Below are 21,370 nucleotides of genomic sequence, written 5' to 3' on the forward strand. Positions count from 1 at the left end.
GGTCGACCTCGGCGACGATACATAGCTGAAAAGAAACAAGTCGGGGTCAGATACACGCAACACTCTAGACCCAATCAACGAAACTCGGGAAGGCGGTCCCTGTTTTCCTCCAAAATTATGTCGTCTGCAGCCAACATAATTTTTCAGGCCAAAACAGGAACTCCTTCAGTCACTCACTCCACTCTAGGAGGAATTAGAACAAATAATCATTGACCTTCGCAATTAAATGACGCCTCTCGCGTCTTGCTTCCTAAGGTTTGCCAACTTAGGGTTTCCTAGGTCCCAACGACCTATAGCAAAGCTCTGATACCAACTTAATCTGTCACGCCCCGGATATCTCGTTCCCCGGGCACGACGACAAATCCGCCGTATACAAAGAAATATCCCTTGTATACGAAGCGTCAAAGTACCTGTAGAATACGATACTACAAACAGTAGCATAGAGCTACTAAAAAAAACCTAAATAACTGAGTTTCATATACATAGCTAGAATCCAAAATACAAGGTTACTCGCACTGGCGAGTTAAACAACTATGTACATAAACTCCAAAACAACAACTACCTGCAGTAGTGGAAAGCCTCTAGCTCTGACTATCGGGTAGGGCTCTAGCTCGCAACGCCCTTGCCTCGATCCTGGTCGGCGGAAGATGCAGCAGCCGGCACCTGTGGCTCTGCAAAACAGGAGTAACAACTGGGCGTGAGAACTACTGTAAAAACAGGTAGTCCTCAGTGGGTGCCGCCCAAAATAACATCGGTCTACCCACTAAGTCTACAGAAGGGAGCAAAAATAGTAGGAAAAGCAGGAAGTACACTCTATCGCTATCAATCACTACGCCATCATGCTCTACACTAACCAACTGTAGGAAATGTCAAATCTGACCCAATCCAATCGGGACTGTAAACATACCCGTCCTTGGGACTGTGAATACACCCGTCCCTGCCCCGTTGCGACTATCCAGCTACCCCCACACTAACTGGTCTGTGGAGAGCAAGTCCAACTGGCATGAGCGACACCAACGCGAAAGCACAAAGCCTGACTCCGGAGTGGCACTCGTGGGCGCTACCCAACCGAGTATGCAGCGTATCTCTGTCGAGCTCAATCAGGCTCCAACTAGCCAAAGTCAAGTAATCGACTCAAACTGATCTAACAACCAACAGGTAACGTGCCCTCGGCACAGTCTGACGCCAAAAAGGCGATACGGGTCGACGGCACCTAACAGTCCGAAAAAACCTGAACGACCCTGTAAAAATCCACTTGGCGAACCAGCACGAGTGTAAATACATTCTAGACTACCTGGAGTACTCGTCTCGAAGAAACTGCGACAGTACAATTTTCTAACGACTCCTAGAGCTAAATTAGGCAGTTTATACAGGTGACAGGTCCATATCGCAGGTTTTCTCCTAATTCAATTTCAAGTCCAACATGTATAATCTACTTAATTTATAAAATGCTCCCAAAATTCAGATTTCACATCTACAATTAATCCATGAATTTGAGCTAACATTAATTACCGAAATCAAAATCTATACATGTCGACCAATAAGAACTTAGGAGTTAAGCCGATGTAACCCACCTCGCACGCAAATCCCTGGCAGCGAAACACTCTCACAGCTGTGGCTCCACCTGCTGGGTCGATCGTAGTACTTCGATCTCAAGAATCGCGCTAACTCCAAGCTCTACACCAACCAATCACCGATTCAGTCCAGAATTTGCAGCAGTAGAGTAGGAATGAGATTCGACCAAGCTAACCTTTACCAAATCTGGCAAGTGAGGGCTTCGTGGATTCCTCTCGAAGTCCTGAATCCAACGAACCAAGTCTCGTCGAAATCCAATGCTCCTACGTCGCGTACGAGCCAAAACACCGACAGTCGACTCAGAAATCTGCAGCAGTAGCACCCGAGCTCTAAATTGATGGAATTGAAGTAATTGGAGGAATGCCCACTGATAAAGCATTTCAAAAAAAAAAATACCTTAGAACCAGCACGACATCAAGGATGGCGAAAAGCCGCACTCGCCCGGCCTCCTCGCAGCAACACGACGTCGAAAATAAGCTCGAGCGGCTCCGCGGCACGCCGTCGACGGCGAATCCGAGCTTCGTGGCTACCTCTACGTGGCTCCTCCGCTTCGGCTCTCCACTCCACACGAAAGAGAGAAAGAAAAACTAATTAGAGAGGTTTAGGTTGCTTCCCTTAATTAAATGCATGGATAACTATGCATGAGGGCACGTGGCATCCACCTATATATATATGTATATACATGGGGCATGTGGCATCCATATATATATATATGGATGTATATTTAATGGATACTACATCCATTTTAGAAGAAACTCCAACAGAAAGTAGGTAACAGTGCACTCTACCCATTAATTATTTCATTATAATATATAATTTATGGATTGACTACTAAACCTCAAGTTAGAGATCCGCGAGATTTGAATTTATTTATTTTTTTCCTAAAATAAATTTATACTACAAATTATTTTACATTTTATTGTAATAAAATAAAAACGAAAGAAATAAATTAGAGTGGCTTAAAGATAAGAAAATAAATACACTGCTAGCTATAATGGTTGAACATTCTACTCTCTGGGTGTACTTACTAATGTGGTTGATTTACAATAAATATTCTCCTTCGGGATATAAAGATTTTAATTCTCAATTAAATATCCGTAGTACTAGTTTATCGCCTTTATATCTAGAAGTATTTAGATAATACACTTATTTGCTATGAAACTATACATGTAATTTTATCGTAGCTTAAAATCAATTTTTTGTATTTTTTTAGCCAATTAGAAATTTTGAATATAAAAATACAAAATACCATTTTATAATAATTAAATTTTTAAAAATTAAATTAGTGATGTTAGATTAAGAGATACTAAATACCATCTCATGTTTCAAATATCGACAGTGCACTCAACATTCGCAATCGATTCCATTTGCCTTTTTCTTTTTCTTTTTTAAATATCTTTTCCTTGGAATAATTCCTTCGACACAATTAAATATTTTGTTGTAAAAAAAAATTCACAACAACTAAATATTTATGTTACCTTCTAAACTTTTGACGGAGTTTTATTTTACCCCCAAACTTCTAAAAAAGGATATATAAAATCCTAAACTCTAAACATTTTATTCATATTTTTCTTTCCATTAGTTTTCGGTTAATAGAGCTTGATGAAAAACTAACGGAAGAGATAATATGAATGAAATATTAGAGTTCAGTGTCTTAGATGTTCATTTTAGGAGTTTATGGGATAAAGTGAAACTCTACCAAAGTTCAAGGGGTCGTAATATGTAATAACTGAAGTTTTTGATAAATAAAATTAAATCCTTGGTTGACGATGTTTTTGTGTGTAATATAATTACTAAAGCACTCGTCAAATTTCAGGAGAAAATGAGCTAAAATGGAGAAGTTACGCGACCCGAACTGATGACTTAAGTGAATAGTAACTCCGGTTTTCCGGATGAACCAATGAATAGAGAAGGGTTCTGGTGCACATCAAACTCTGAATATAGGACTTCAATAGCTCGTTTCGAACGGCTCAACCATTTTGGACCCAATGGTACTGACGGAATTGGGTTCTGATGCACGGTTGTCGAGAAAAAGGGGTTTGATGGAAATTACATGTAGTAATATAAATGGTTATATGGGTGGAAACAAAGAGGGCTGGTTTCGACGCTGATCGGAGACCAAATCGGACAAAGTAAAATGCTAGATTCGATGCCCCAGTTGTGCTGAACGCGCTGGCGCAATCCGTTCGGAAACCCGACGGACGGATCTTCGGGAATCGTGAAAAGTCCGCTGAGAGGTCAAGTTGGCAAGATCGATTATTCGCGAAAACGTCCAATATTTTATGCGCGATCTTGCACGAATTTGAATGTCGAGGGACCTGTATGCTTAATCCACTCGTTGGCAGGGGCTGGAGTGTAAATATTAGACCTTGGAGGGGTTCCTCGCAAAGTGGCACCTTGTATAAAAGGGGCATCTAGGGTTTTCCAGAGTTCTTTTGGCTGCCATGATCATCTAGAAAACCCTAGCCGCACCGTAGCCGCCCCGACCTCCTCCGGCCGCCGCCACGCCGCCGGGAAGCCCGAACCCGAGAGATAGTGGGAGGAGTGGATCTCCGCTGCCGCGCCACCGGTTGCAGCCCGCCGCCGGCCAGCACCCTCCTCGGACCTCTCGGACCGAGTGCTCCCTCCTCCGGCCAGACCGCCCGCCTCCCGACCGCCGGCGACCAACCCTAGCTCTCCTCGGGTCTGGTAAGGGTATTTTATGTTCCAGCACTGTTTTTCGAGGTTCCGGTCACCTTTCTGGTGATCCGATAAGCCTCCTAAGCTTCGGGAAGTGAGCACGATGATCTACAACTCGTGCTGAACATCGTGCTCACCTCCAACAGCGGCAAAGATGCCCTGGTTTGTGAGTTAGTCGCGATCTTCGCGCTGTGCGCGCAGTTTATCAGAACTTCGCGTCGCTCGTGCGCGCACCGCAGTGGCCGGCAGTGCTCCGAAAGGTGAGCACGGCCTCCGACATGCTGAAACCTGTCAGCGAGTACGACGGTCGGATTAATCGACCTCTGGTTTGCGTGCACGGTCCAGAAAAGCCTAGAAATCACATGAAATGATGCGATTTCATGTATCGGTATGGGCTTTTAGGTTTTCTGCTTCGTTGTAGATGCTGTTGGCAGCATGTTTGGGCTGAGGATAACCTCTGGACTGATCGTCCAAGGCCCCAAGCCCTTGCGGAAATCGAAAAGTGATTTCCGGAGCGTTTTCGGCGAAATCCGCCGATAGAACGCGGTTTCGGTTCGGAATTCATCCGACGGTGCCTCGTGGCTGATTGTAGCGTCGCTGAGCCTTGTTGGCTGGTCACCCGCGTCGTTTTGAGGGTTCGGAAACGACGGGTGAGCGACGATGAAGTTCCGGTGCGGTTTTCGGGACTTCCGGCTTATTCGGTAATCGGTTTTGGGAAACCGGTCGTGGTTCTGGTGAGCGGGGGTTGTGAGTTAGCATTACATGTCAGTGGGTTAGACCTTAACCCGTTGGACCTTTCGTAGGTTCGGTCGCACCGTCTTCACAGTCGAGAGACCTTCGTCAGATACGTACAGGTGGGTACTTCGACCCGACGTCGGTACAGTGGTGCACGCTCGGTGACGTTCCTTCCACCCTTCCTGTTTACATTGCTTATCATATACATTGCTTATCATATTATCCTCGTATTACTCTACTCGGTTGTTTCCATGCTCAGTATCTTGTGTAGGAGTAGAGTAGATTTCTTCAGCATATGATATCTGTGATCTGGTTGGTTGATTCTCCTTTGTTGTATCTATGACCTGGTTGGTCGAGTTTCATACTCCATACTTGTGACCTGGTTGGTCGAGTTTCATACTCCCTACTTGTGACCTGGTTGGTCGAGTTTCATACTCCATACTTGTGACCTGGTTGGTCGATTTGGTTACATGATGACCCATGCGGTCGATGGGCCCTGGGGGGCAGGATTGTCGGCTGGTTGCCGACGGTTGATCATTGAGCATATTGCATTGATCGCCCGATACTCGTCGCATTTCACGAACACTGGCGGTCTGATCCACCGCAAGGAGTGTTCTTTTCCGGAAAAGTGGTTGAATGGTGACAACCCGTGAGCCCTAGAGGGGTTATATGCACTGGAGAGTAGTAGTGGCATTGGCTTGAGGTCTGCGGTGCTGACCAAGAGAGCATTGGGTTCAGATTGGGTACTTTTGGACTGATTGTCCCGTTGATGCATACATACAGTAGCTGTAGTTGTTCATTTATATACACTTCAGTACTTGTTTATTTTAGCTACTGTACTACCATTATCCATATATTTGTTTATCTCCGTGACTAGTGAGTACCCCTCGCCTTCTTCGGCTTGCGGTACCCACTGGGAGGGGAGACATGTTTACATGTTCTCACCCCCCGCCCCCATTACAGGTGACGTAGCCGGTCCGAGTGGGACAGCTGGTGAGGAACGGGTCTAGCATACGATAGAGCTTTCCGTCCCGTGGTTTGGTTTATCTACCCTTACTCTTCATGATTAAATAAATAACTAACTTAGACATATTATGGTTCAGTTTTATTTTACTATTTGGATATCTGAGTTTTCAGTTGGTTTTGAAATGTAATAAAGGAATTTGTGTTTTCTTGAAATGGAAATGGTTTTCTACCTCTCGTGGTAGCGTTTTGAAAAGTTAAAAGTTCCTGTGTAGGGAACAGTTTTCAAAAGGTTTCTGTGGATTTTGTATCTTAGTATTTCAAAACCTGTTTCTGTGGTTGGAAACATTTTAACTGATAGTTGTGGATTTATATTTAAATAGCGAATGTATAATTGTGAATCTGTGGTGAATGGTGTATGAATGTATATCTGTGGTTGTTTGTATATTCATCTGGTTGTGGTTGTTGTATGATTGAACTCTTGTACTTGTGCGACGCCGTGCAAATACAGGGGAGACTCTGTCCGTGTGAACAGTGGAACTCCTGTATTTGTGGCGGATCTGGCACACTCTGGGGTCAGATTTTCAAAAAAAAATTTCAGACGCTTTTCCACTACCTTTTAAACTAAAAGGGACCCCGGGGCGTGACATAATAATACAATTTATCTATTAAAAAAAGTTTAAAAATGTAATAGTCATATTGCTGATATGGTGCCCACAATCAATCAATCAAATTACTGTCCGAGTCCACCCATTTTATCCTGATTTTTAGAAAACATATTTTTATTATATTTTTCTTTAAAAAGAGAGATATATAATTGGCTAATTATGGATAATATAATATAGGCATTATATTGTGGACTTCCTCATGTATATAAGGACCAATTTGATCGTATAATGGCTAAAAAACAAAAAATATATATATAAATAAAATAGGGGTGACAATTTTTAATTTCAAACGATTAAATTTACCGGTCATCACATAATTTGACATGAATATCAAAATAGATTAACAGTTAATAGGGGTGGAAACGAGCTTAGCTCGAGCGTGCTTACCTCAGCTCAAGCTTGGCTTGAAATTAATTTGAGCTGAGCTCGAGCGAGCCTAATTTCGAGTCGAGCGAGCTCGAGTCCTAAACGACCTGCTTGAAATTCTTAACATCGTGCAATCTATAGTTTAACTTTTATAAAATATTATCTAAAATTTAATATAAAAAATATCTAATAGTTTAACATACAAAATGAATGCATGAAATAAGATATTATAATACTAAAAAAAATTAGAGAAAGAGACTCTACGAGGAAGTGAAAAAGAGAGAAAGAGAGCAATTAGAGTATGATTTTGCTGGTTTGATTTTGTGGGCCCAATAATTTAAATTCTATGTACATATAATTAAAATACATAATATATATTATTTTATATAATTAAAATATATATTATATATAATTATATATAGAGAGAGTTTGGCTACTATATATACTTTTATGAGTATAAATCCCTTTATACTCATAAGTTTTCGACCGTTAGATCTATTATTTTGACCATTTTTATCCGTTAAATCATACTATTCAACAAACCACCCACTCAATCTTAGGGGACCACTATCATACTAATCGCATATCCAACGGCTAAATTTTATAAGTATAAAGGGGTCTATACTTATAAGAGTATAGTAGCCTGAGCATATACATATAGAATTAGGCTACTATACTATTAATAGCACAAACCGCTTGCTATCAGGTTTTCGGCCCTTGGATGAAAAGATGTGTAGTCAGAGTGATTGTAGCCCTCTAGGGTTGAGTGGGTGGCTAGTTGAATATTATGATCTAATGGATGAAAATGGCTAAAGGGATAGATCTAACAGCAGAAAACTCGATAGTACCAAATGCTTGGTACTATCGATAGTATAATAGCCGGACTCTATATATAAATAGGCAGATCTAACAGCAAAAAACTCAATAAAACAAAGCGCTTAGAGGTGGGTTGTGTTTCACCGAAACGACTAAGTCGCCGCCATGTCAAAGTGGAGTATGAATTCTCATTGATGCATATATGTGTAGTGGTAGTTAATTACATAAATGAATGTATAGGCGGATGCCATGTAGATGCATGAGATGTTATGTACTAACTATCTTACATGATAAGTATATGCATGTTGACATTATGAGAAATATATTAGGTGATATATATATGTTAACATATTATGGAATATATGCTAGTTGATAAATGCATGTTGGCATAATATAGAATATGTTAGAGTATATAAATGAATGTTGACGTGGTGATAAAATGCTAAATAGAATAGGCAGGTGTCGGGGTGTGACATATATATATATATATATATATATAAAATTGAGCTAGAATGCTTTTAGAAGCACCAACCCCATGGTACTTCTAGGTTTTTAGCCCTTGGATCTACTCCTTCATTACAGGTAGCCTTTGGATCAAACACTATTCCACCTACCACCAACTACCACCATTATCTCANTATATATATATATATAGAGTCCGGCTTGGATACTATCGATAGTACCAAGAATTTGGTGCTATCGAGTTTTCCACCGTTAGATTTAATCCTCTGATTATTTTTACCCGTTAGATTATACTATTCAATCAACCACTCACTCAACCCTAGGGGGCCCACATCATCCTAACCACCCATTTCTCAATCTAAGGGCAAAAAAATCAATGGCACCAATAGCTTGGTGCTATTGATAGTATTCCAGCCTAGTTCTATATATAGAGTCCGGCTGGGATACTATCGATAGTACCAAGGATTTGGTGCTATTGAGTTTTCCACCGTTAGATTTAACCCTCTGATGAGTATAGAGCCCTTCGTACTCATAAATTGTTTTCGATGTTGGGGCTTTCGAATCGACGATCCACATCGTTAAACATGATCTAGAGTATTTGAAAGTTTTAGAAAATAAATTTTGTAATTTTTCGAAACTATTATAAAGTCCATCAAACGGGTATAAAATGAACAGTCAAAATCAAAAGACATCCTAAAAATGGATGATCGGATCCTTTAATTTAAGATCGAAGTTATTGATCTTTTATTTAGGTAGTGAATAGAATTTTCTATCAAAAATTCAACCTATTCCGATTCTTTTACACTGTTAAACTAGCAAATATCTCATACCGGCCGTTAAAAATTATCAATTTTGTGAGCTTTTGATCGCAAGGTAAATGATATCGAAAAATTATAAAATTTGATTTCTAAAAGTTTTAAATGCTCTAGATAATTTTTAACAGTATGGATCGTCGATTAGGAAGCTCTATTATCGAAAACAACTTGTGAATACGAAGGCGATCACACTCATAAAAGTATAGTAGCCAGACTCTATATATATATATACAGAGTAGGTCTTGTGTGCCGTTTTCGATAATGGAGCTTCCGAATCGACGATCGGCTCCGTTAGACTTGATCTAGCATATTTAAAGTATCTAGAAAATAAATTTTGTGACTTTTCGACATCATTTACCTAACGATCGAAAGGGTTCAAAATCAACGGCTGAAAATAAAAATCTTACAAAAAGTGGTGATATAGCATGAAAATTTTCGATCAAACATATTGATCTTGCTGTAAATAGTATAAAATATTTTCTATCAAAATTTCATCTGATTTGAACGGTTCTACACTGTTAAACTTGCAAACGGTATACATCAACCATTAAAAATTGTTGATTTTGAACCCTTTCGATCGCTAGGAAAATGATACCGAAAAATCACTAAAATTATTTTCTAGATAGTTCAAATACGCTAGATCAAGTCTAACAGAGCCGATCATCGATTTGGAAGCTCCATCATCGAAAACGGCTTAGGAGCATGGAGGTCTCCGTGCTCCTAATAGCATACAAGACCTACTCTATATAAATAAATATATATATATATATATATATGTATATGGAGGAGAAGAGGTTGATTCAAGGAGTGTTTGTGTGAGTGTGTGAGTGTGTATGGAGGAGGGAGCGTTATGTGTATATATATATATATATATATAGAATGTGGAACGTAGCTAGGGTGGTGGGTTTTTATACATAAGCATTGCTCTATATATAACGGGAGAAGGAGAGCATTGCAAATAAGGCATAGTAGCAGTAGCATACGAACGAACTACGAGGTTTGAGTGGGCCCGAAGCGTGTGGATTTATGGTACCAAAACACAGGAAAAGCAGTTTGATCTATTGTGTAGATTAATTAATTAATTAATATGGGAGTTGTCAATAAAAATAGTGTTAGCTACTCACTAGGCGTTGCTCGTTGTTGTGGCATCAAAAATATTTATTTTTATATGTATTTTACAAGGTTAAAAAATTTTAAAAAAATTTTGGTTTCTTCTCTCCTTGACAAAATAGTGGTAAAAATAAATTGACACGGAATAATTAAACAAGCTGCAAACTAGACGTTATTCCGTCCTCGATCTCTCACAAGCGTNTGCGGTTAGGATGATGTGGGCCCCCTAGGGTTGAGTGGGTGGTTGGTTGAATAGTAAAATCTAATGGGTAAAAATAATCAAAGGGGTTAATCTAATGGCAGAAAACTTGATACATCAAATGTTTGGTGTAATCGATAGCATAGCAGCCGGACTATATATATATATATATATATATATATATATATATATATCTATACTATATATAAAAGCACATATTTCAAATTTGGGTCTGTCGACAGACCCATTTTTTGGCAGAAAAAAAATATTATTTCCTCTTTCCTTACGTAAAATAAATAACGTAATGAAACAAATTTTTAATTTCTGTTAATCTCTAAAATAGAAAAAAAATACACTTATACAAATTTTTGCCAACCGAAAGATATTTTGTTACATCTGCCAGTTAGGGAGTAGGTTAGAGGAGAGTAAAATAATCAAATTAATCAAGTGCGGGGAGCTCAGGGGACTTAGCTTGTGAGATGGTATGCGCATCGACCGGCTGGGAAGGAGGAGCGGCGAGTGAGTGGCAACCTTAGGTCGAAGAAGGAGTAAGATGGGACGAAGGAGGAATCAAAAGCGAACAACAGAGGTGAGTGAGGTAGAGTCCTGAGCATAAGGAGCTTAACGGATAAGCACCAGCGCGAAAGGACCCGACCTGTTAAGGATGTTAATTGGAACCGAGCCGTCTGAAGGGCCCAGTAAGCTTCGGAGTGCACGGTCCAATAAGCATCGGAGTTCACGAATTTAGGCCCATTGGCCCCTACGCTTGATATTTTGGCACAATTGCAGTATAGCACATAGGAGTTCATATTCTTTGTTTTTAGTAATAGACAGGGTAATAAAAGATGCAGATGTAACCTAGGTCGATTATGAATAATATTGATATTGATTTCCTTCTCAACTCATCTCGTCCCTCCTACTTCTTCTTTCTCCTTCATCTTTTCTTCTACTTCTTATCCTTTCTTAAACCCTGCTTAATCTCTCAACTTATTCTTCTCCTACTTGGATCTGTGATATTCGAGTCGGAACGGAGACCATCATTCTCGACGCCGTCCTCGTCTCAGCGAAATCTCATCATCAACGGGTTGCGTTGAGTCAGGTACGTAACATATTTACTGTGAATCTATATTTTAATTAAAATTTTATTTATTTTTTTTATCTCTAAAATAGAAAAAAAATCATGCTTATCCAAATTTTTGCCAGAATATCTATTGTAAATCTATATTTCAATTCAAAATATATAATTAATTTATAACTTAAATTTTACGAACAATTATGATCAATTGGTTAAAAATATTGAAAATAAAAATGAACTATTATGTTCAATCTGTTAAAAAGTAGCACTTTTATCCATTTATTTTACATTAAAATTTAAATTTGACTTTAAATTGTGAATTAAATTAAATTTTTAATTTTTGATATCAAATCTATCCATCTATTTATATTAAAATTTAAAATTGATATTGTAGATATTTTCTAATAAAATGAAACATATAAATTTAGAAAATATTTTATTCTAAATTTCTGAAAAAATATGATTTACAAATGTTTATTGATTTAAAATAAATTAAAATAATTGTTACGTGCAGTTACACGTATGCTCAACTAGTATATATATATAGAGAGTCCAGCTACTATACTCTTATGAGTACTATCGCCCTCGTACTCATAAGTTGTTTTCGATGATAGAGCTTCCGAATTGACGATCCATATCGTTGAACATTATCTAGAGCATTTAAAAATTCTAAAAATCAAATTTCATAATTTTTCGACATCATTTACCTTACGATCAAAAGCTCACAAAATTGATAATTTTTAACGGCCGGTATGGAATACTTGCTAGTTTAACGGTGTAAAAGACTTGGAATAGGTTGAATTTTTGATAAAAAATTCTATTCACTACCTAAATAAAGATCAATAACTCTGATCTTAAATTGAAGGATCCGATCATCCATTTTTAGGACGTCGTTCGATTTTGACCGTTCATTTTATGCTCGCTTGATGGACTTTATTATGATTTCGAAAATTTACGAAATTTATTTTCTAGAAGTTTCAAATACTCTAGATCGTATTTAACGGAGTGGATCGTCGATTCGGAAGCTCCATCATCGAAAACAACTTATGAGTATGAAGACTCCAATACTTATAAGAGTATAGTAGCCCTACTCATATAGGCTGGGGCTACTATACTCTTATGAGTATAGTATAGACCCACTTATAGTCATAAATTTTTAACCGTTGATTGATAGGATGTGTGGTTAGGATGATGGTGGTCCACACTTAGAATGATAGTGGTCCTTTAGGGTTGAGTGAGTAGTTGGTTAAATAGTATGATTTAATAGGTGAAAATGATCAATGAAATAAATCTAATGGCCAAAAACTTATGATTATAAAGGAGTCAACACTCATAAAAGTATAGTAGCCGGACTCTATATATATATTTTTGGGCTTTTCGAGCTTAATTCGAACAAGTCGAGTAATACTCAAGCTTGGCTTGAAATTAATTTTGAGCCTAAATTTAGGCTCAAGCTTGTTTGAAATTAATTCGAGCTGAGCTCGAGCGAGCCGAATATCTCGAGCCGAACACGAGTCGAACACCAGCTGGCTCACTCATTTGCCAGCCCTAACAGTTAATGTGTGGTTTATCCAAAATGTCCAAAAAAAAAAAATTCCAAAATTTTTTTTTTCATGGAAAACTTTTTTTTTTTTTCCAGTTTTTCATCTATTTATTTTTAAAAAAACTAGCTTGTTTAAATATGTTTTTTAAATTTAATGGCAAATTAATATTTTTATTTTCGAATTTTTTTAGAAAAACCAAAATGCTAGTTTTTCATAGAATTTAGAAAGAAGTTTTTCAAAAGAGCTATTTTTTGATATTTTATAATACAAAAAATAATAAAAGTGCTTTTGAATTTAGAAAGAACTTTACCATATATGTGGTTTAATGAGGAAAAAAATTATCTAGAACCACGGGCTCGAAGAGGTTTGTTGGAGCCTAAATCTACTTTTTTTTTTTTTTTTTTTTTTTGTTATGGAGGAAAAAAATTGTATTGAAGCATATATTATTGTTAAATAACTTATATCTATGTTTTTTATATGTTATATGTGATATTCTATTTAATGTACTTGGATTAGTTCATTGTTTCTTTTCTACATTTCATAATTTTTTCGAAAAAAATACAAAAAAAATATATATTTTTATTTTTAGAATTAAAATAGTTTCATCTCTTTCATACTAATTAATTAATTATTTCTTTCGATCGTAAGTAAGCTTTGTATATTTAGTAGCTGTTTTTAAATTTTATTCTTTAATTGAACAATCAAGTATAACTTTTTTAAAATTTATTTATTTTTACTTTCATTTTTTTGAGAGAAATTTTTTTATTTTTATCTTTTTTTAAAAATATAGTAGAAGCAAGCTCCTTATAAATGCATGTCTTTATGTATAAACTTCTTTTATTTGTTTTCCTTTTTTATTATTTTATTTTTTATTTAAATAGATACAAAAATCGGCAGATTAGGCGATCAGTAAGTGGGTCACTATATCCAGTAAATAATTTGGGTATGGATAAAATTTATCTCCAAAATTTTGGTTAGCCAATATTATTATCATACTCACCCATAGGCTGAGGGTTAATCTAATGTTTACAATATATTTAAAATATTACAATATACAGTAGATAATATAGAATATTAAAATAATACAAAGAAAAATTAAGATTAGATCCTAAAAGTACGTAAAACAAAACGAGTATCCACTATTTTATTTAATATTTTTGTATGCAGGTACTCGCGAGTTTCTATAGTTTTTGTGTATTTTTTAAAATACAGATAATTTAATAGATACCCATCTATTTTATTTATAATTTTTTAGATAAAAAATTTAATATTCATATTCATAAATTTACAGCTAACTCAGCTATATCCCTGGATATGGATAAAAATTGCGACATCTACTTTTTAAATTTAAAAAGACTTAATATGGAATCCCTTTTAGGATGTGGAATCCCATGGGCAATGGAGACCGGGCTCCAAGCCTGCAACAAACCATTTATGTTCCGACTATACAACCTCAGATTATACATTTATACGCAAGGAATATTATGAAATATGAAATTAGATAAAAATCTTATTATGAAATATGAAACTAGATAAAAATCTAGTTAAAGAGTAGGATTAATTTCATATAGGTCCTATAAATATAGTAAATTATAAATATATGCTTTCAAAGTTCAACTTTCATATATTGTCCTTATAAAAGTCCTGATGTTTTCAAATATGTCCTTATTATTAAGATCCGTTAGAAAAAATTAGTTAACCATAGGTAAAATACTTAATCCTAGTTAGTTACTAAGGTGAATTGATATTTTTACTACTCATCAATTAACAGTTAGGACTTTTGGAGGGATATATTTGTGATGTCAAAAGTGTCGGTAACAAATCAGAGAGACATATTTGAAAATATTGAAACTTTTGTATGGACAAAATACAAAATTTAAACTTTGTAGGGATATAATTGCAATTCACTATATTTACAGAGATCTGTATGAAAGTAACCCTTAAGAATAATATAATAATTTTATATTAAAAATAATAATCTTAAATATTTGTATTTGTATATTTTTATATACTATAACTAAAATAAAAAAAAAATAATACAGCTCTCTATAAACATATTGTAGTATTCTTGGTGTAGTGTTTCTGAGCTTTGGATAGGATTGGCTTCAGTTTTAGTGACTGGTCGACACATCTGGAGAGTGTCGGACTGAGTCGGAGTCGTTTTTGTACAAATTGGATGCAGAAATGGACTCGGCGTACTCAATTAAGCAAAACTGGAGTTTTGCCAGATTCGGGCGCTCAGAACACGATTTAGGTCGCCCAGAACTGAGTGTTGAATTTAACTGAAACTGGAAGCCAATTCGGATCCTATGTTCCAGGCGCCCAGAAGTGGGTCCGGAAATTTTACATTGTGAATATCGTTTGTGTTGACACGTGGCGGGTGGTAGGTGAGGTCCGCCGGAGCCGTTTATAGGCGCAGCACACCGCGGGTGATAGAACCAAAGGGGAGCAAATGTGCAGCATGGAGGTTTCGGACGCCCAGAAATGGATTTTGGGCGCCCGAAAGTGGCCATTTCTGCAGGTGTAGCAGAATTGCAGCCTTCGTTCCTGAGGTTCATCTGACCTTATGTTCACCCTATAAATAGCTGAGGAGCGTCCCTGGTGAGCTCTTTTCCTCTCTTCTTCACAGTGATCCTCTACTTTGCATTCCAACCCCTCCAAATCACTCAAATTGCTTCAAGATCCACAACTCCAAGCATGTTAGGTGCTGATTCTGCAATTCTTCAGCGACGACCTCCAGTGTTTTGTCTCGTGTGTGACGTAGGAAGGTCGGATCGCGGTGAAACTTAGTTTGCTGGATTCTAGACTGCCAGAAGAATCCACGAAGCCCTGAATTGCAGAATTTGGTTGAGGTTAACTTGGTCGAACTCAAGTTTTACTCTGCTACTGTTGTATTTGGACAGAATTATGGATTTTGAGCTTTTCTTGATGCTATCTTTGGAAGTAGGAGAATTTGGGACCTGAGAATAATTCTTTAGTATACTCCAATGGATTTGGGACTGTCCTCACCTGAATTGGAGGTTATTATGTGAGTTTTAACATTGGAGTTGGATTAATTAAGCTTAAGTGCTGATATTATAGTTGTATTGATGGAATTAGTGGATTTTGGTGCTTAGATCGAACTTGTGGATCATTGCTGGCTGAGAGGAGGTTCAGCTGCGAGATCTTGCACCTTCGAGACTTCCTTGCTGGCAGGGATTAGCAATTAAGGTAGGTTTCTTATTGGTTTTGCTCCTAAGCTTGTGTAAAGTAAACATGTATAGTTCGACTTCGGTATAACACATTATAGCTCAAATTCATTGATTAGTATATTATATGAAATCTGAATTTGGAGCATGATTCTTAATTCGCAAAATATATATGTTGGACTTGAAAATTTGACTTAGGAGAAAACCCGCGTTTTGACCCGTCATATGATTTTACTACCTGATTTAACTATAGGAGCCGTGATTTGATTGTATCACAGCTGTTTCAGCGCGGTGGATACCCGGGGTAGTTTAGAATGCATTTACGCTCGGGCTTATTTTACAGCAGAGTCTAGGCTGTTTCGGGTTGTCGGGTGCCGTCGGAGTGGACGGTGGACCCAGATTCCTGTTTTTGGTATCAGATTGTGCCGAGGGCACGTGGGTTTTGTTTCTAAATCTGTTTTGACCCTAGCTACTTATCTTTGACTTGTTAGAGCCTGATTAAGCTCGACAGAGATACGCTTGCATACTCGGTTGGGTAGCGCCCACGAGTACCACTCCGGAATCGGGCTTAGTGCTTTTGCGTTGCTGTCGTTCGTGCAGGTTGGACTTGCTCTCCACGGACTGGTTAGTGTGGAGTTAGCTGTATAGTCGTGACCGGGCGGGACGGGTGTGTTTACGGTCCCAGGGACGGGTATGATTACAGTCTTTACTTGAGATTGGGTCTGAGTTGACATTGTTCTACAAATAGTTAGATTCAGAGCATGATAGTATAGTGGCATGTAGCTGTAGATTTATTCCAGCTTTTTTTACTATTCCTGCTTATCCCTGTAGACTTAGTCGGTGGACCGGTGAGTTTGAGGGCAGTACCCACTAAGGACTACTTGTTTTTACAGTAGTTCTCACGCCCAGTTGTTACCACTGTTTATGCAGAGCCGTCGTCTTCGGCTGCTGCTGTTGCTGATTTTGATCGTGGCAAGGGCATCGCGAGTTAGAGCCCTTCCAGTCGAGTCGCAGAGTTAGAGGAGCATCAGCTACAGGTAGTTGTAGTTTTTTGGTCTTTACATACAGTTGTTGTTATCTCGCCAGCGCGAGTTTTTGTATACCCTGATGACATGTATGTATTGAACCGCAGTTTATATTTATGGTTTATTTTTCTAGCTGCTCTGCACTATTGTTTGTAGTATTGTATGATTACAGGTACTTCTACTTCTTCGCTTCGTATACAGAAAAAATACCTATGTATATGGCGGGTATTATTGTAATTTTTGTTGGTGGTTATCCACCCCACCAACTCCCCTATATATATAGTTATCCACTTGAGACTTGAGAGAGATAATGAATTATCTCGTGTTCATTTCTCTAGCATTGAGCCGTACGTGGTGGAGGCTTCAGGTGGAGCTCGGATTGTCGCCGGCGTCGTGCCGAGGAGCCGTTTGATCGCGCGAGCGTCATAGTCGCATCGTTCGGAGGTCGGGCGAGCGTGTGGTTCCACTTCTATTGGCTTCTTGCCAGATTTGGATTAGCGTTTAGAGGTGGGTCAAAGTGATGCTTACCGAATTCTACGGATTTCCTTCTAATTCTATATGTGTCGACAACATGTATTTTTAGCTTCGTTTAGTATATTGTTTAGCTCGATTCTTGGAATTGCATGTTTGGAACTTGAATTGGAGCTTAGAAATATTAGCTAAATTATGCATGTTAGATGGATTTGACTTAGGAGAAAACTGACGTTTCTATACCGTTATTTGATCAAACAACCAGATTTAGCTCTAGGAGCCGTAGTTTGTTTGTATCACTGCAGTTTGTGGGCGGTGGAAACCCAGAATAGTGTAAAATATATTTACGCTCGTGCTGAGGTGCAGAGTGTATTTTTACAGCAGTGTTTAGGCTGTTCCGGATTGTCGGGTGCCGTTGAGGTTGACGGTGGACTCAGATTGCTTTTTTTGCATCAGATTGTGCCGATGACATGTGAGTTCAGTTGTTAAACCATGTTTACTTGACTTTAGCCTGCGAGAGCCTGATTGAGCTCGACAGAGACATGCTTGCATACTCGGTTGGGTAGCGCCCACGAGTGCCACTCCGGAGTCAGGTTTTGTGCGTTTGCGTTGGTGTCATTTTATCTTGGTTGGACTTGCTCTCTACGGACTGCTTAGTGTGGAGGTAGTGGTATAGCTTCGACAGGCGGGACGGTTGTGCTCACAGTCCCTTGGACGGGTATGTTTACAGTCCCGAGCGAGATTGGGTCTGGTTTTCCATTTTCTACAGATTGTTGGGTTAGAGCATGATAGTATAGTGGCATTTAACTGTAGATTTATTCTACCTTTCTTACTATACTTGTTTACATCTGTAGACTTAGTGGGTGAGCTATTGAGGTCGGTAGCGGTACCCACTGCGGATTACTTCTTTTTGTAGTAGTTCTCACGCCCAGTTGTTGGAATCTTTTACAGAGCCCTCTTCTTCGGCTGCTGCTGCTGCTGAGTCTGATCGTGGAAAGGATGTTGCGAGTTAGAGCCCTTCCTGACGAGTTGCTGTGCTAGAGGAGTACCAGCTATAGGTAGTTGTAGTTTTTGAGTTCTTATACATACTGTGTTGTATCTCGCTGGAGCGAGCTTTTTGTACACCTAGATTCGATGTAGGTATAGTGAACTTCTGTTTTTATTTTTATTCTCTTTTGGCAGCTCTATACTACTGGTTGTAGTATTGTATGATTATAGATACAGCTATCGCTTCGTATATAGAGGAAATTTCCTTTGTATACGGCGGATTTGTCGGCGTGCCCGGGGGAACGAGAAATCCGGGACGTGACACATATCGAATAGCAAATATATTCCTACAAAGTTTAACTTTTTATATTTATTCCTATAAAAAGTTTTTAAATATATCCATACTGTTAGAGTTCGTTAGAAAAATATACTTAATCATAGGCTTTGTTTGGGATTGTGGGGAGATTGCATTACGTGCGATGAGAAACGACGATAGAAAAATACTTGTTTGTTTCCGTACGTAATATTGCGTTTTGCATATTGCTGTTAGTCAGTTACGATATATTTTCTGCGGTCCCACCGGAGAACGCAGAAGCATATTCCTATATGCTTTTTCTCAGGTCCATTATATCTAACTAGTATTTGACCCGTGCGATACACGGATAATATAATAATATAAAATAACAAAAGTTATTATGTGATGATAAAAAAAATATTCTAATTAATATTATATTTTTTTAACAAATAAAGAAATATACTATCAATCTTAATTATAGTACATATTAAAGTACAAAAGGTAGAGAAAAAAAATTATGAACCAAAGTAAATACTCAAGTAAAAAGTAAAATTCAACCTTGCTCTATTATCTATGAATTGGTGTGTAAAATAATTTATATTTATATATTGATGTGCAAAACAAAATGATAACTAAAATTGATATGAAAAATTAAAATGATATTAATATTTAAGCATATAATGAGATCAACTAAACTTTCATATTTGACACAAATAAGAGTAAGCACACGTATATGAGAGACATACAAACTTTTAAGATTCAAAAATATATAGATGTTGGTCTTCAAGAAAATATAAAAAAAAAAAAAATTTGTTACATGAAGATGGAAAGTACCTGCTCCAATAACAATATAGATAAATTATTAGATAAATGAAATGATAAATATCATAATATTAGTGAATTTTTTCAGAAAAATATCTAAATTTATTTTTAAAAAAACGACAAAGTTAAATTGTTGAAAAATTGTAAATTTTGAAATAACATGAAGAAAAATAAACCGCTCACCTATTTTAAGTTCTGAAACGCTTCTTTTAAAACCACATTACTTGTGGTTTTGGATAACAAACCATCTTTATCACAAATTAGAATATTCAATCCGTCCTTGCTTCGAACTCTAGATATTGCAACATATAACTGACCATGACTGAATATCGGTCTAGGTAGATATAAGCCAACATATGATAACGATTGACCTTGGCTCTTATTTATTGTCATAGCAAAACAAACAGCCAACGATAATTGCCTTCGTTGCATTTTAAAAGGTAATTTGGAGTCTGATTGAGTAATCACCATACGGGGTATAAACACCTTCTCCCCAATATTGCTCCCAGGGATCACTTTTGCTTCTAGTATGTGTTTTTCTAATTGAGTGATCACTAATCTGGTTCCATTGCATAAACCTGAAGACTTGTCTATATTTCTCAAAGAATGTAAAGTACCGTTATTTAAGATTCAGACATGAGTGTCGTATTATAAAGTTATGAGATTGATAAATACAATATAATTTATTTTGGATATAACTGTCAATCTAGTCATCTATTTATAATAATAAGCAGTTAACTGAAAAAAAAAATATAAACATTCAAAAGATATATTTATAATTATGAGCACCTACTTGTCATTCTCAAGTAGTATCGTAATCTTTTTTGTTTCTTTACCGTCCTTGCAGCTTTCTTCCATTCTACTAATTCCAGAAAGCTTCCCAATGACATCTGATAAATTAGAAAAATAAAATGTAAGAATTAATATAGTAGGTACACATATTAAAAATTAAATTTTAAAAATTAAATATTTGATGCATGTAACAACTCTTACCTACTAAATATTTGTCATCAGCGACATTAGCAAGCAATTCATCAAAAGGGGTAAATATAAATCCATACTTTGATATTGTCAAAACATCTTCCATCTCACGTACAACTGTAGAATATTGAAAATTGATTTTGTAAGGATGTATAGTGGTCCTGTAGAAGCTGCTGCTCTGCCCCACTCCAAACTGGTTGATCACATAAACTTTTCCTTCCGTAAAAAAGACTTTAAATTTGTTCAGAAAAACTTTTCTTACTGTTGTACGTATCCTATCTCCCTAAAATAGAAAATAAACAAATTATGTAGTATCTTTTAGTAAAAACAAAGCAAACGTATGTTCAATTTGAAAATGAAAGTCGTATCTTACATTTTGATCAGAAAAGAACTAACTCTAGGCTATTCACCACCTCTGGACGATGAAATTCAGGCATAGTATACAGACAAATCACTCTGACTTTGATCTTCCATTTGTCTCCAAGAAGAGTGATGTCACGTATAGAATCATACCCAAGTGCCATATCCTGAGAACAATAAGATATTCAAGAAAAAAAATTAATACTTGCTTCGTATTTAAATAATAAAATAAAA

The 21,370-nt window shown here is 37.2% G+C and overlaps 1 long non-coding RNA gene across 1 annotated transcript; it reads left to right on the forward strand.

Annotated features, from left to right (window-relative positions):
• Positions 4,912–6,113, forward strand: LOC109722599. The gene is made up of 2 exons (XR_002219508.1): positions 4,912–5,108; positions 5,953–6,113. It is a non-coding gene; the product is annotated as an uncharacterized LOC109722599 (long non-coding RNA).

Source organism: Ananas comosus, linkage group 16 (assembly GCF_001540865.1).
Source record: "Ananas comosus cultivar F153 linkage group 16, ASM154086v1, whole genome shotgun sequence".
NCBI classification, from domain to species: Eukaryota; Viridiplantae; Streptophyta; class Magnoliopsida; order Poales; family Bromeliaceae; genus Ananas; species Ananas comosus.